The sequence below is a fragment of the Schistocerca nitens genome, chromosome 2, assembly GCF_023898315.1.
Source record: "Schistocerca nitens isolate TAMUIC-IGC-003100 chromosome 2, iqSchNite1.1, whole genome shotgun sequence".
Taxonomy (NCBI): Eukaryota; Metazoa; Arthropoda; class Insecta; order Orthoptera; family Acrididae; genus Schistocerca; species Schistocerca nitens.
Window position 1 is genome coordinate 687,664,939 of NC_064615.1, and position 14,038 is coordinate 687,678,976.

The following is a 14,038-nucleotide window of genomic DNA, read 5'->3' on the forward strand; positions in this document are numbered from 1 at the left end:
ACATTATTCCGTGAAATAGCGCATTTTCAAATGTTAACGGACTTTTACGTCACCCTCTATATAAGGAATGTAGTCCTGTCGATTATCTTCCGTGATGACTTAACATATTGCTTTATTCAGGCCCATCCAGACTTTTTTCGTAATTGTTAACATGAGGCAGTGAATTTCCTGTTAATTATTGTCCCACGACGGTACCGTAGCCCAAAGTTGATCCCTTGAAACAGCTTTCTCATGAAAATTTTAGTGAAGAAGTTTATTTACTTACAGAAATTTTAAATTTAACTATCACGATTACCTTGTTTTCTAATACGTGCATGTGGCTGGTATAAACTGACGTCCGGAATATTACCTTGCTAGAACCAGTAATAACAGCTTTTTGTAACCTAACTCAAACATTTCTTGCATTTTGTGTGTATTATTATGGTGTATTTCGAAGATGAATTTCAGTCAGATTTCTTAAACAACTGATACACAATCACAGTCAAAATTTAGAAAATAAAGAGCATGTGACAAATACTTGTGAGGTGCTGTTATATACTGAAAATGTGAACCCTATTACCTGTCGTTCAGGACGTTTTGCACGAAAACCAAGATCCGTTACCAAACGACTGCAGAGTATATCCGTACAACATCAACAAGTAGCGACACACTTTACGGTCTAACTCCGCGGCTGATCAAGTGCGTTATACTAACCACAACATGTTGAGAGCTTTGTTATTTAAGGACGCTGAGGGAATTTGTTTTTAATTTCCTAGGAGGTAAAGCGACCAGATTTAAGTCTCGATAACGCACTGAATCACCAAAACTTTGCAGTTCTGAGAATCTTAAGCACGAATGCGTGACACTTGCTTAAGCCGTTAAGGCGTCGCACAAAGAAACTTCCTCGATGCCTTTCGACGAATTACACCTCCTTGAAATGCTAATGGGCAATATCTACACATGTAGCACGCTTACGGAGACCGACAACAGTTTACAGTTACGAGCATCTCACATTCTTGACACTTATTCAAGCTCATAATCCTTTAAGCCAACATACAAATTCCCTCGAAATATTCGACGAAGTACACCGTCGTCATGCGCTCCTATCGGAAAGTAGCTAGACATGCAGCATTCCTTATGTTTCCAGAATTCGGCAACAGTTAGCAGTTCTGACAATCTGTCATACAGGACACTTCCTTAAGCCACCATGCCGTCAAAATTGCACACAAACTACCTTCTCCGGTGCGTTTCGGCGAACCACGACCTTGAGATGACAATGTGGTGTGATGTACCGATGACAGATGGTTTTTTCGGCACGGGTATCGAGAGAAAGACCACCTAAATTGTTGTCCTCCTCTGTGATTGGCTGCTGCGTTCGGAAGTTGCGCGGCAAAATGATAATATTCTGTTATTAATATCAGAAAAGCTAAACAGCGTATTTACTTGCATTTCATACTAAAGCAAAATGGTTCAAATGGCTCTGAGCACTATGGGACTTAACATTTGAGGTCATCAGTCCCCTAGAACTTAGAACTACTTAAACCTAACTAACCTAAGGACAACACACACATCCATGTCCGAGGCAGGATTCGAACCTGCGACCGTAGCAGTGGCGCGGTTCCAGACTGTAGCGCCTAGAACCGCTCGGCCACTCCGGCCGGCATATTAAAGCCTCTCTCAATAACTTCCTATCATTCCATTATTTCGCAAGCAGAACAAAAAAAACAGTTGCTAAACGTAAAGACAGACGAACCACTTCGAAGATCTTCGAATAGCGTCGAACATTCATGGCGGGCGAAGTGTTTCGGCTGTCAAATCAGAGCTGGTTCGACAGTGTCGGAGGACAGACATGTTGTCTGCCTCGGTCGGTATCAGGTTGAGATTTCATTAGCAATGTATGGTTATTTGGACATGTAGTTGACAACAGTGTGACAGTAATTGCGGAAATACGCAAATCATTATTTTGTTGAGGAATGGAAACTATTTGTGACTCTAAAGTGGAATGTAATTGTGCAGTTTTTCGTGTCTTTTAATAAAAAGCGACTGGCATCCCGTATAAAAAAAACTGAAAATATAATTATTCACATAATATCAGTTTCTCGCTAAGAGTTTCTTACAGCCCCAAGATAACGGATTCAAGATCTACGTGCTGTTTTTCTGCGCATGGGACAACAGCTGTAGAAGACGTGGGGTTGGTGAACATTAATTATAACTTACGCATTACACTCAGGGCGGTGGAAGCAAATAGGCACATCGGGTGTATTGCAATCTTAGTACATATGAGATCAGTGACACGTCATCCGTGGCAACACACCCGAGGCATGGAGGAGAGAAATTTTCGAGGGAAGGGGTTTATCATACACACGTATATACAGGGTTGTCCATTAATAGTGACCGGGACAAATATGTCACGAAGTAAGCATCAAACGAAAAAACTACAAAGACGAAACTTGCCTAGCTTGAAGGGGGAAACCAGGTGGCGCTATGGTTGGCCGGCTAGATGGCGCTGCCACAAGTCAAACGGATATCAACGAGTTTTTTTAAATAGGAACCCCCATTTTTTATTACATATTCGTGTAGTACGTAATGAAATATGAACGTTTTAGTTGGACCACTTTTTTAGCTTTGTGATAGATGGCGCTGTAATAGTAACAAACATATGCCTCACAATTTTAGACGAACAGTTGGTAACAGGTAGGTTTTATAAATTCAAATACAGAACGTTTTTATTTCGGTTGTTCCAATGTGATACATGTACCTTTGTGAACTTATCGTTTCTGAGGACGCATGCTGTTACAGCGTGATTACCTGTAAATACCACATTAATGCAATAAATGCTCAAAATGATGGCCGTCAACCTCAATGCGCTTGGCAATACGTGTTAAAACATTCCTCTCAACAGCGAGTAGTCGCCTTGCGTAATGTTCGCACATGCAGTGACAATGCGCTGACGCATGTTGGCAGGCGTTTTCGGTGCATCACAATAGCAAAAATCCTTCAACTTTCCCCACAGAATGAAATCCGGGGATGTCGGATACGGTGAATGTGCGGGCCATGGTATGGTGCTTCGACGACCAATCCACCTGCCATGAAATATGCTATTCAATACCGCTTCAACTGCACGCGAGCTATGTGCTGGACATCCATCATGTTGGAAGTACATCGCCATTCTGTCAAGCAGTGAAACATCTTCTAGTAACAACGGTAGAACATTACGTAGGAAATCAGCATACACTGCACCATTTAGATTGCCATCGATAAAATGGGGGCCAATTATCCTTCCTCCCATAATGCCGAACGATACATTAACTCGCCGAGGTCGCTGATGTTCTACTTGTCGCAGTCATAGTGGATTTTCTGTTGTACAATAGAGCATATTATGCCGGTTTACGTTACCGCTGTTGGTGAATGACGCTTCGTCGCTAAATAAAAAGCGTGCAAAATATCTTGTCATCGTCCCGTAATTTCTCTTGTGCCCAGTGGCAGAACTGTACACGACGTTCAAAGTCGTCGCCATGCAATTCCTAGTGCATAGAAATATGGTACGGGTGAAATCGATGTTGATGTAGCATTCTCAACACTGACGTTTTGAGATTCCCGATTCTTGCGCAATTTGTCTGCTACTGATGTGGGGATTAGCCGCGACAGCAGCTAAAACACCTACTTGGGCATCATCATTTGTTGCAGGTCGTGACTGACGTTTCACATGTGGCTGAAGACTTCCTGTTTCCTTAAATAACGTAAATATCCGGTGAACGGTCCGGACACTTGGATGATGATGTCCAGGATACCGAGCAGCATACATAGCACACGCCCGTTGGGCATTTTGATCACAATAGCCATACATCAACACGATATCGACCTTTGCCGCAACTGGTAAACGGTCCATTTTAACACGGGTAATGTATTACGAAGCAAATACCGTCCGCACTGGCGGAATGTTGCGTGATACGTACTTATACGTTTGTGATTATTACAGTGCCATCTATCAGAAAGCGAAAAAAGTGATCCAACTAAAACATTCATATTTCTTTACGTACTACACGAATACGTAATAAAAAATGTGGGTTCCTATTTAAAAAACGCAGTTTATATCCGTTTGACCGAGCAGCGCCATCTAGCGGGCCAACTATAGCGCCATCTGGTTTCCTCCTTCAAACTAGACGAGATTCGTTCTTTGTAGCTTTTTCGTTTGATGCTTATTTCGTGAGATATTTGTTCTGGGAACTTCATTGTATGTTCTTAAGGTCAGTTCTAATTCGATTTTTAGTTTTTGTACTAGGTAAGGTAATTAGTTTTTTACGAATTATGAAAATTGTGTCCAAAACAGTCACATTACAATGAAGCTGTCATCATGATGGGGTTTTATGAATGCAATCATACAATAAAAATGATTTTTTTCATCAGTCTTCTCACTGGTTTGATGCGGCCCGAGACCAATTCCTTTCCTGTGCCAAGGCACTTTCACTCCATTCGTTGACTGTTTTCCAGTCTCTGTATTCCTCTACAGATTTTACCCTCTACATCTCCCTCGAATACGATTGAAGTTATTCCCTGACGTCTTCACACATCGTCTATCATCCTGACTCTTCTACTATGTAGTTTTCCTCTACTCACCGATTCTGCTGAGAATCCACATAATTTTCGATGTCATACTACAGCACCGCATCTGAAACGCTTCAATGCTCTTCGTTTCCGGTTTTCCCACCGTTCACGACTCGCTTCTGTACCATTCTTTGCTCAAAACATACGTTGTCAGAAGCTTTCTCCTCAAATTAACACTGATATTTGATATGGACAGACTTCTTTTGGCCAGGAATGTCCCCTTTACTCCTGCTAGTCTGCTTTTTATGTCCTTGTTTCGTCCGTCATTTGTTATTTTGAGTCCAAGATGGTACAACTTCTCCGCTTCGCATATTTCGTGGCACTCAGTTTTGGTATTTAGTTTATTGCCGATCATTTCTCCTTTTGTTTTTCTTCAGTTCACTGTCAATACATTCTGTGTGCTGAATAGTCTGTCCATTCCAATCAACAGCTTCTGCAATTCACCTTAATTCTAACAGAGGATAGTACCCACCCTGAATTTTCTTCCCACTCCTGAACTCTCATTTCCGACATTGTATAGACTGAACAGCAAGGGTGAAAGACTACATCTTTTTCGTATTCCATTTCCAAATTAAACATTTCCACTACTTTTTCCTCTTGTTTGTCTAACGAATAAGTATCCAGAGCATACTGTCAGTCACTGCCCTTTCGTCAGGAGTATAATGCATATGGAGGAGCGAAGTGGCTTTCCTAACAGCTTAACATACTGATGAGGATCCGTTAAGCTGGAAGATGCAAACCAACAGTGTCTCAGAGACTGGAGTAGCGGTGGTCGGATTTCATCCTTACTTCTCACATACCCCTTTCGAACACTGACGAATCCAATATGCATAAATAAGGAAGTTCCCATATGCATATTCAGCGTGTCACGAAGACACGAAGCCGTTGCGTTAAACTGAGATACAATGAAGCGGAACCGAGTGCTCCAGTTAAATATCCTGCAAATGGTACAGTATATAAGTTGTTAATGTCCCAATCACTGAAGTCCTAAGCAACACCCATTAAGTATAAGAACAAGAGTCATAACTCTTACAAAACGAAGCATGTATTCATAACTTTGACAATCTTTTGTCAAACAATAATTTAAGGGATATTTACAGTTCTAATGGTTCAAACGGCTCTGAGTACTATGGGACTTAACATATGAGGTCATCAGTCCCTTAGAACTACTTAAACCTAACTAACCTAAGGACATCACACACATCCATGCCCGAGGCAGGATTCGAACCTGCAACCGCAGCGGTCGCGCGGTTCCCGACTGAAGCGCCTAGAACCGCTCGGCCACTACGGCCGGCAAATTTACTGTAACAAGGAACACTTATGACAAGTTTTTTCGCTTCTTTGGTAAAGCCATTCAATAAAATAGAAACCGGTTATATTTGCCAATCATTTCTTAGCTCCAGAAAAACAAATACTACTTGTGCCTCGTGGTACTTCAGTGGGCTTACTGCAGATGTTTTATATTCCTGCTTTGCAGCAAATATCGTTAACAGTCACATAAATATACTTGAAGTTAATATTTTAAGTATTCCTGGCAATTGCGCACAAGCAGAGAGAGAGAGAGAGAGAGAGAGAGAATGACTGGGTGGAGGGGGGGGGGGTGGATGCAGGCACAGATGACACATTCGGAATCGCCGAGAAGTTCACGGCATGTGACACAGTGGCGTTATCACCTGAAACAGAGGCTTAGTATCAGAAGACCGTCGCTATAATCTAAATTAGAACATAGTTGCTCTCTGGAGAATCGTCGTAATGGAGACTGACAACGTGCGAAACAAGAAAGGTTTCGTTACGTCTGAGCTCGAATGTGGCCACACAGACAACGTCCCACATAATGTATACACCCTTTATGAACTCTTCTCTATTCCAAAATAAAGTTTCTGCAAAGTGATAGTGGAAGTTGTTGCATGCCTCATTCTCATAAAATTCTCACTTGCTGAAGTACCGGAGAAATAATCTGTCGTTTTGTGGAATACTGAATTACATGAAAAGCCGTTACACAGATCCTGGAAAGCGGCTTCCTTTGTATACTCCGAAACTTTTCGCGAAACATATCAGGAAATGTGATGGTAATGTAAATACAGTTATGTTTGACGTATGAAGCTAATTTAGCATGGTAATTAGGTATAGGTCTTACTTTTAGCTAATCTCAAATTTATTTTGCCGATATATTTCTTACAAAACACAGTTTTTTTCAATCTTAGAAGTTATCGGGCATCGCTAAAAATCCTAGTTCCATTTAGGAAACACTAGCTGCTACTTCAATATATCTGAAATAATTTATTCTATCTTTATATCTGTAGAATATTAGGGTTGTATACGGTACGTAGACTGGGAACGGCTTTTGGGGCGTTCGGTTCGTAATCCCAGGTTGTTTGTCAACATCCTGGGGTCAGTTCCAACCCTCGGCGTAGATATTTATCGAGTGGGTACACAAGAGGAAGTTGTTGCTGGTCGTTCCTTCGGATGATGTTGCTAACCTTGTCTTTGTGCATCTCGAGAACCATAAGTTACAAATTTTCTTCTTTCTTTTACTTTATAGGTCTAGTTCCGTAGGACCAAATTGAGAAGCAAATGCGACGTGTCAGTACATAAAATTGCAAATAAAAGTAATAACAGACAAAATAAAATGTTTATGAACCTGAAAAAGTCAAGCCATAAGTTTAAGTAAGCGCAATCAACAAACAACAACAATCAGCTTAATTTTTCAAAGAACTCCACGACAGAATAGGAGTGACCAATGATGAAACTCTTCAGTTTCGATTTGAAAGCGCATCGATTACTGCTAAGATATTTGAATTCTTGTGGTAGCTTGTTGAAAATGGATGCAGCAGTATACTGCACACCTTTCTGCAAAAGAGTCAAGGAAGTGCGATCCAAATGCAGATTGGATTTGTGCCTAGTATTAAATGAACGAAACCTGCTAATGCTTAGGAATAAGCTGATATTGTTAATAAGAATCGAGAGTGAAGAATATATATATATATATATATATATATATATATATATATATATATATATATATATATATATATATATATATATATATATATATATATATATATATATAAAGAGGCCAATGTCAGAATACCCAGACTAGTGAACAGGGGTCGACAAGATGTTAATGAACTTACACCACTTATTGCCCGAACTGCCCGTTTCTGAGCCAAAAATATACTCAGAGTGGGAAGAGTTACCCCAAAATGTAATACCATACGACGTAAGCGAATGAAAATAAGAAGAGTAGACTATTTTTCGTGTCGAACCATCACTTACTTCAGATACCGTTCGAATAGTAAAAATGGCAGCATTAAATCTCTGAACGAGATCCTGAAAGTGAGCTTTCCACCACAGTTTACTCTCTATCTGAACACCTAGAAATTTGAACTGTTCAGTTTCACTAATCATATGCCCATTCTGTGAAATTAAAACGTCGTTTTTGTTGAATTATGTGTTAGAAACTATAAAAACCGAGCGGCAGTTTATTTTCTACAAGCCAAGAACTTATGTCATGAGCTGCACTATTTGAAACAGAACCAGTGTTGAACACAACATCCTTTACTACCAAGCGCTGGATTTCACCATCTCCGTTCTCATATAGAAATCGTCAACTACACAGAAACAACATTTCACTTCACGATCGCCGAAACCACACAATTGCATACAGACTTCATCTGTGATTTCAGGGATAGGGGTACTGTCTCGGTAAGCTGACGTCACGTTTTGGAAACCGTCATTGTGTATAAGTGGGGGCTTTGCATGCATTGGACTATTTGTGCATTCCATAGACTTCAAACTGGATGTTTATGCAAGTTTAGAGGGTAGCCACTGTTGGAATTGCAATAAGTTGAGTTGCAGTGAGTTAGTACAATCTTCGATAAGTGTGTCCACAAAATATCAGTTGTGCAAAATACCGTCCACCATCTACTATACGAGAATTCTGCTGTGACTTGACAATCGCTAAGAAGCCTTCTGAATTAGGATTCTACGTCGTGTCCATCCTCTGCGCTATATGCTGGAATGGTTCGCTAACCTATGAGTCGGCGGCTACATGCTTTCCAGATGTGTTTCCAAGCCAAACAAGTACTTGGTTTCCAGTCACATTGTCTCGGACAGAACTTTGAACCGGAGGGTAAGCATATTATCAGTGCGAGACAGTTCTAACTTTTGGTATATACGGAAGAGAAGGCGAGCTGAACCCTAACGTGCTTCCAATGGGCTACCCACCTCCACACCGTAACAATTCGGTGCACAAAATAAAATTAAAGCTTCTTTTATTAACATACGTTATATTTTTGTAAAATTAGAGTGACATTCAATAAGTAATGTAAAACTTTTTGGTACCCAGTTTCGGTTGAAAAATGCCGAATTTTTTGTGGACATCATGGAATATTCCCGATTCAGCCCCTATAGTTTCATGAAGTTTCGATGGGTGGCAGCGCTATACGTAGCCTTCAAAATTGCAATGGAAGTGCGTTCCAAGCAGAGCTATATCACTGAGGCTCTTTCGGCGGAAAACCAGATCATGCAAGATATCCTTTGGCACTCGTGTGTCATTATCGCAAGAAGAGTCTTTTAGCTAGCGTTGCCGCCTCTGGATCACGGAGTCCCGCGTTCGATTCCCGGCCAGGATGGGGATTATCTCTGCCTGGGGATAGGGTGTTTGTGTTGTCATTACAATCATCATCCATGAAAGTGACTACATTAGATTGTTTAAAAAGTGGACTGTGCAAAAATGGGGACTTTGAACGGGCGCTGATGACCGTTCAGTTGAGCGCCTCACAACCAAACATCGTCATCGTCATCGTCGCAAGGAGGTCGCGCTAGCCTGTCTGACATCCAGTGTGCCTGCCGGCCGCACACAGCTCTGACCCCTGCATTGTTAGATTGTGCCGGCAGACTCATTGGAGGTGATCCACAGATCACAGTCAGATACCTTGCTGCATAACTGAACGTCTCTGCTCGTAACGCTGGCACTAGTTAGTGTACTCAGGTGTTAGCCCGCTGGGTTTCTCGAAGCCTAACAGAAGACCATTAAGCGCAACGAAGGACCATCTGTGCGAAACTGCTAATCGTGTCAATTTTTTGTCGGACATCGACACAGGCTGTGAATTATGGGTTCACACAACAGCAATCCATCGCATGGCGCCACACCACCTCGCCTTCGAAGAAATATACAAAGCCGCAACCCAAGCTGGTAAAGTCATGGCAACGGTCTTCAGCGACTCTTAATTGGTTATTCTGTTTGATGTACTCCCTCACGGTGCAACCATCAACTCTGGTGTACTGCGCTACTATCAGGAAATTGGAGGAACAACTTCGGCGTGTTCACCGCTACAAAAATACAAACTAATTTCTCCTTGTCCGTGACAACGCAAGGCCTCACCCAAGACTGGTACCAGAGACTAGCTCCCAAAACTTCATTAGACTGTTCCTCATCCACCCTACTGCATGGATCTCGCGCTTCCGACTTGCACCTGTTTCGTCCAATAAAGGATGCACTCCGCGGGAAGCAGTAGCTCAATGATGGGGAGATTATTGATGCATCGAGATGTTGGCTCCGACGTCGACCAGTAGAGTGGTACTGTGGGGGTACAGAGGCCCTCCCAACAAGGTGGCTTAGGGCCGTCGCATTGAAAGGAGATTATGCTGAAAAATGGGGCTTTGCAGCCAGAAGAGTGGGTATTATTAAGGAGTATTGGAATCCTGAACAATACCAACCTGCTTTCAGGAAAAGTGTTTTATTACTTATTGAACTCGCCTCGTAGATTCCACATTACTTATTTCAGTGGCCAACAAATGCGTATCCTTCTTGCACCGTGATGTATCATAGGTAAGCCTTCGTGTAAATTTTAGATTCATTCTTGAGCCATGCGTGTCCCGTCAGCTGTGTCCTGGGTCTAAAAGTACCGATAGTACAATACTACTTATATTGTGTCCCCTCGATGTTACACAGGAGCAGCATTTGTGTTTTCTGTGGCTTAGTTACTACGTATCCTTTGCGCAGATCACCTTCAAGGACAGTACGGCGATGTCTGAGTTGAGTCGCCCATTTTTTGACTGTTGGTAATAACGGAGCAGGTTCTTTATGAAACCACCAATTCAGAATAGGTTTTGGTTGCCGATCAAACTTCCAGACTAAAAAAGTTATGACGACCCAGAATTCGAAACTATTCATTTGAAAGCAACATAGAACAATTAAAATAGCCGTTTAAAATACAAAGACTATTTGTCAGATCAAATTGATGCTTGGCTTCCGTTACGGCGGAACATGTATCAAATTGACAAAAAATGACTGAAATCGACACCATTTCGACTGTAGTCCGAGGTCTTCGCTTTATCCTCGGATAAGTAACAACTGCAAATCTCTTCTCTCTAGCAGTTCTCACATCCCCCTCTCGAAAGATCATTAATTTCCTGAACACCGATGCAAGAGTTATTTTAAATGTCACAATCGATTATTTCAGTTAGAGTGTTTACGTGTAATTAAATTTTAATTTTCTTAACTGGGTTTGGAGTAAAACTCAAGCCTCCAAAACAAACAGAACCTTGCGTTTCATCATAAAATTTTACTTACCGCCTTTATACTGAACTACCATGCCATACGCAAACAAACGTTTGACGGAATCGTCACACAGTATAATGAACTGAAGTGTTCCTGTAAAAGACCCGTTGCACCCATAGACGCAGTGCACTAAATGTCAGTCAGAATGTCATTTTTCGACCGTTTCTATTCTAGTGCGTCACATGTAAAGTTAAAATTGCAGTCATACTGTTTTCAACGGAAACCTCCGCTATTCTACAGGTCACGGCAGTCAGCTTACAGGTGGGTACTGTACTTTCACCAGCACGTTGATAACTGTGCCGCAACCTCCTTTGTCTGGTTTTACACGCAAACAGTTTGTCCTCGACTGTACTGATCAGACTAAAGGAATAAACGAAATACCGATAAAGAACTGGAAATTCGAGGCTTGTCAACAGCGACAGTACCGCAGTTAAAGCGAAGAATGCTGGTTATACTGTTAACTTTCGTGGCATTAGTAAATAAGACTTCAGATTACAACGTCTGAAACACTTGCGTCAGAGGCGTAAGTGACGGAACAGGAGCAGCTGTGTGTGTCCTGAGCATTTACTGCACTACAGCTGGCTATGACTACTGATAAAGAAACCTCGATTCCGTAAAGAGCTGGTCAGATTTGTAGCTGTAGTAGTCTTTTCTTCGTAGTTACAACACAGCCCGTAATCCTCTGAGGCCAGACAATTCCAACCTGCCTCGTGGAACTTTGCAACGACTGTTTTTGTCTACAAATTGTGTCACTGAACTCATAATACGTGACAGTTTTAAGCTAAGATTTTTCACGGATGACGTTGTCGGGAGCAAACTGCGCGAAAATGCAACTTGGCCTTCAAAAGGAATGTATACGCTCTGGGTACTGCCACGTCTTTTAAGAGAAAGACTATAAGGTTGTGCTCTTCTCCTAATATAAGAAACAGAAAGCACACAGCTACGCAACAAACTGAACGGAACTCTAACTTTAAATAAGAAAGAGGAAATAGTAACTAGATAAGGACTAAATTCTTAATTTGTGTTGCAATACTGTCCGTAGTTTGTGAGATTACGTAACGAGTTTCAATTCTGTCCTTGCAAATACTAAAAATACGCATTTATTCTACCGTAAGTGTTTCGTTTGATGGGTTACATACACAGTGTGTTGCCTGGACTGAAATAGACAAAAAATTTAGCTTTCCTTTAGATCTAGCATTAGACGTGAATTTTAAATCGTTCTGACTACAAAGCGTCGACAGTGCTTTAAATAAATGAAAAGAGGCGCTTAAGAACGTACAATAGCGCATTATTTAATAGGTGCACAGGCAGTTTTGAAATATGTTACTAAAATAATTAATAAGTTCAGTAGTGATTAAAGAAAATGATTTAGCAACGCGAACAGAAACCTAACAAAAGGATGTGAAAAGACTGGCTATAAACGGAAGATGTCGAACAGCTGCTTACATGTGCCATTGTGGGACTAGCGCAATGTTATCCGGCGGCACACCCTAGAATTGTAAATACAACAGTTGTTATTGTGACCGTAAGTCACAAGACTGGTTTGATGCAACTCACCGTGCTAGTCTAACCTGAGCAAGTCTCTTCACCTCCGAGTAACTACTAAGCCCTGCATCCTTCTGAACCTTTTACCCACTGCACTTCCTTCCAGTACTAAAGTGGTGATCCCTTGAGTCTCAGAGTGTGTCCTATCAACCGATCCCCACTTTTTGTCAAGTTGTGACAAAAATTTATTGCCTCCCCACTTAAGTACGTCCTCATTAGTTACGTGTTATACCTGTCTATCCTTCAGCATTCTTCTGTAGCACGGCATTTCAAAATCTTGTGTTCTCTTATTGCCTAAACTGCTCGTCAGCAGAGTCGAAATCGTATCGTTTGTTTAGAATGCTTGTCGAATCGCACTGAGAGCTTACAGAGAAGTGCGGCATAGATGACTGCTTCTTTCAACATAATCTAATATTCCAAAAAAAAAAATGTTTTCTGTATCTGCGTTTAATAGGTGAAAAAAAAAGGTTACAGCAAAAAGCATTAGCAAATCTTCTAGAGCCTCAGGATCACACAAGAAAAGAGATAAGAGAAAACATTAGATACAGTACTGCATTTATGAGGGCAAGTAGCTTATCGTTTTTACTTCAGAAAACGGAGGGAAAGGATGGAAACATCACCACTTCAATTTGATTTGTATGCGACAATAATTAGCAAATTAACCTCCAACGCTCTCGTCAACAGCAGTCGGAGAGAAAGCTCTTTCAGACACAGTTCAACGTGAATAACATGGCTACAGGTGTGCAATTTCAAACACTAAACGTCGAGATGGATGAAACGTCGCTTTTGGCGAACTCATGGAAGTCAAACATGTGTTGAGTGGATGCACATGCAAAACCCGTCCACAACAACTTTCAGAAGCCTCTTGATAACTAGCAGCAAAGCGGAATGTAGGTACAACACTTTAGGAGCTGGCGTGGACAAACTAACCAATAAGCTGCCGGTATCTGCCCGCAGGTTCTGGCGGCGCGGCGGCTGGCGGTGTGTGTGCAGACGCTGCTCAGTGCAGACTAAAGCTGACAGCAGCCGGCAGCGCGCCTCCGCCGTTCCACGGCCGGCATATCGTGTGCCGCAGGCCGGGCAGAGGGGCGTCACGGACTACGCGTTGCGCAATCGTCCATTCCCAGAGAACTAGCAGGTCGAGGACGTGCGCACTACAAATGGACGTCCGCGAAAAGACGTCGCCCGTCCTCCGCTTCCTCTGTGGGTCTCCCGGAATGGTTCCCAGGGTGATATCGCTAACCATGCACATCTTTACCAGCACTACCACAATGTGGTAGGTTCCTTCCTTGCAAAAGCTTTGCTTCAGAGTAGCGTTCTACCAAAATTACGGTTCGGTAGTTT

At 41.9% G+C, this 14,038-nt stretch overlaps 1 protein-coding gene across 1 annotated transcript in view; it reads right to left on the bottom strand.

Moving 5' to 3' along the window:
* The window catches only part of LOC126236840 (uncharacterized), a 66,198-nt gene extending 52,461 nt beyond the window's left edge, over nucleotides 1–13,737 (bottom strand). The window contains exon 1 of the mRNA XM_049946442.1: nucleotides 13,625–13,737. The gene's annotated coding sequence lies outside the window, so the exon portion shown is untranslated. The remainder of the gene's footprint in view (nucleotides 1–13,624) is intronic.
* Nucleotides 13,738–14,038: the final 301 nt, after the last annotated feature.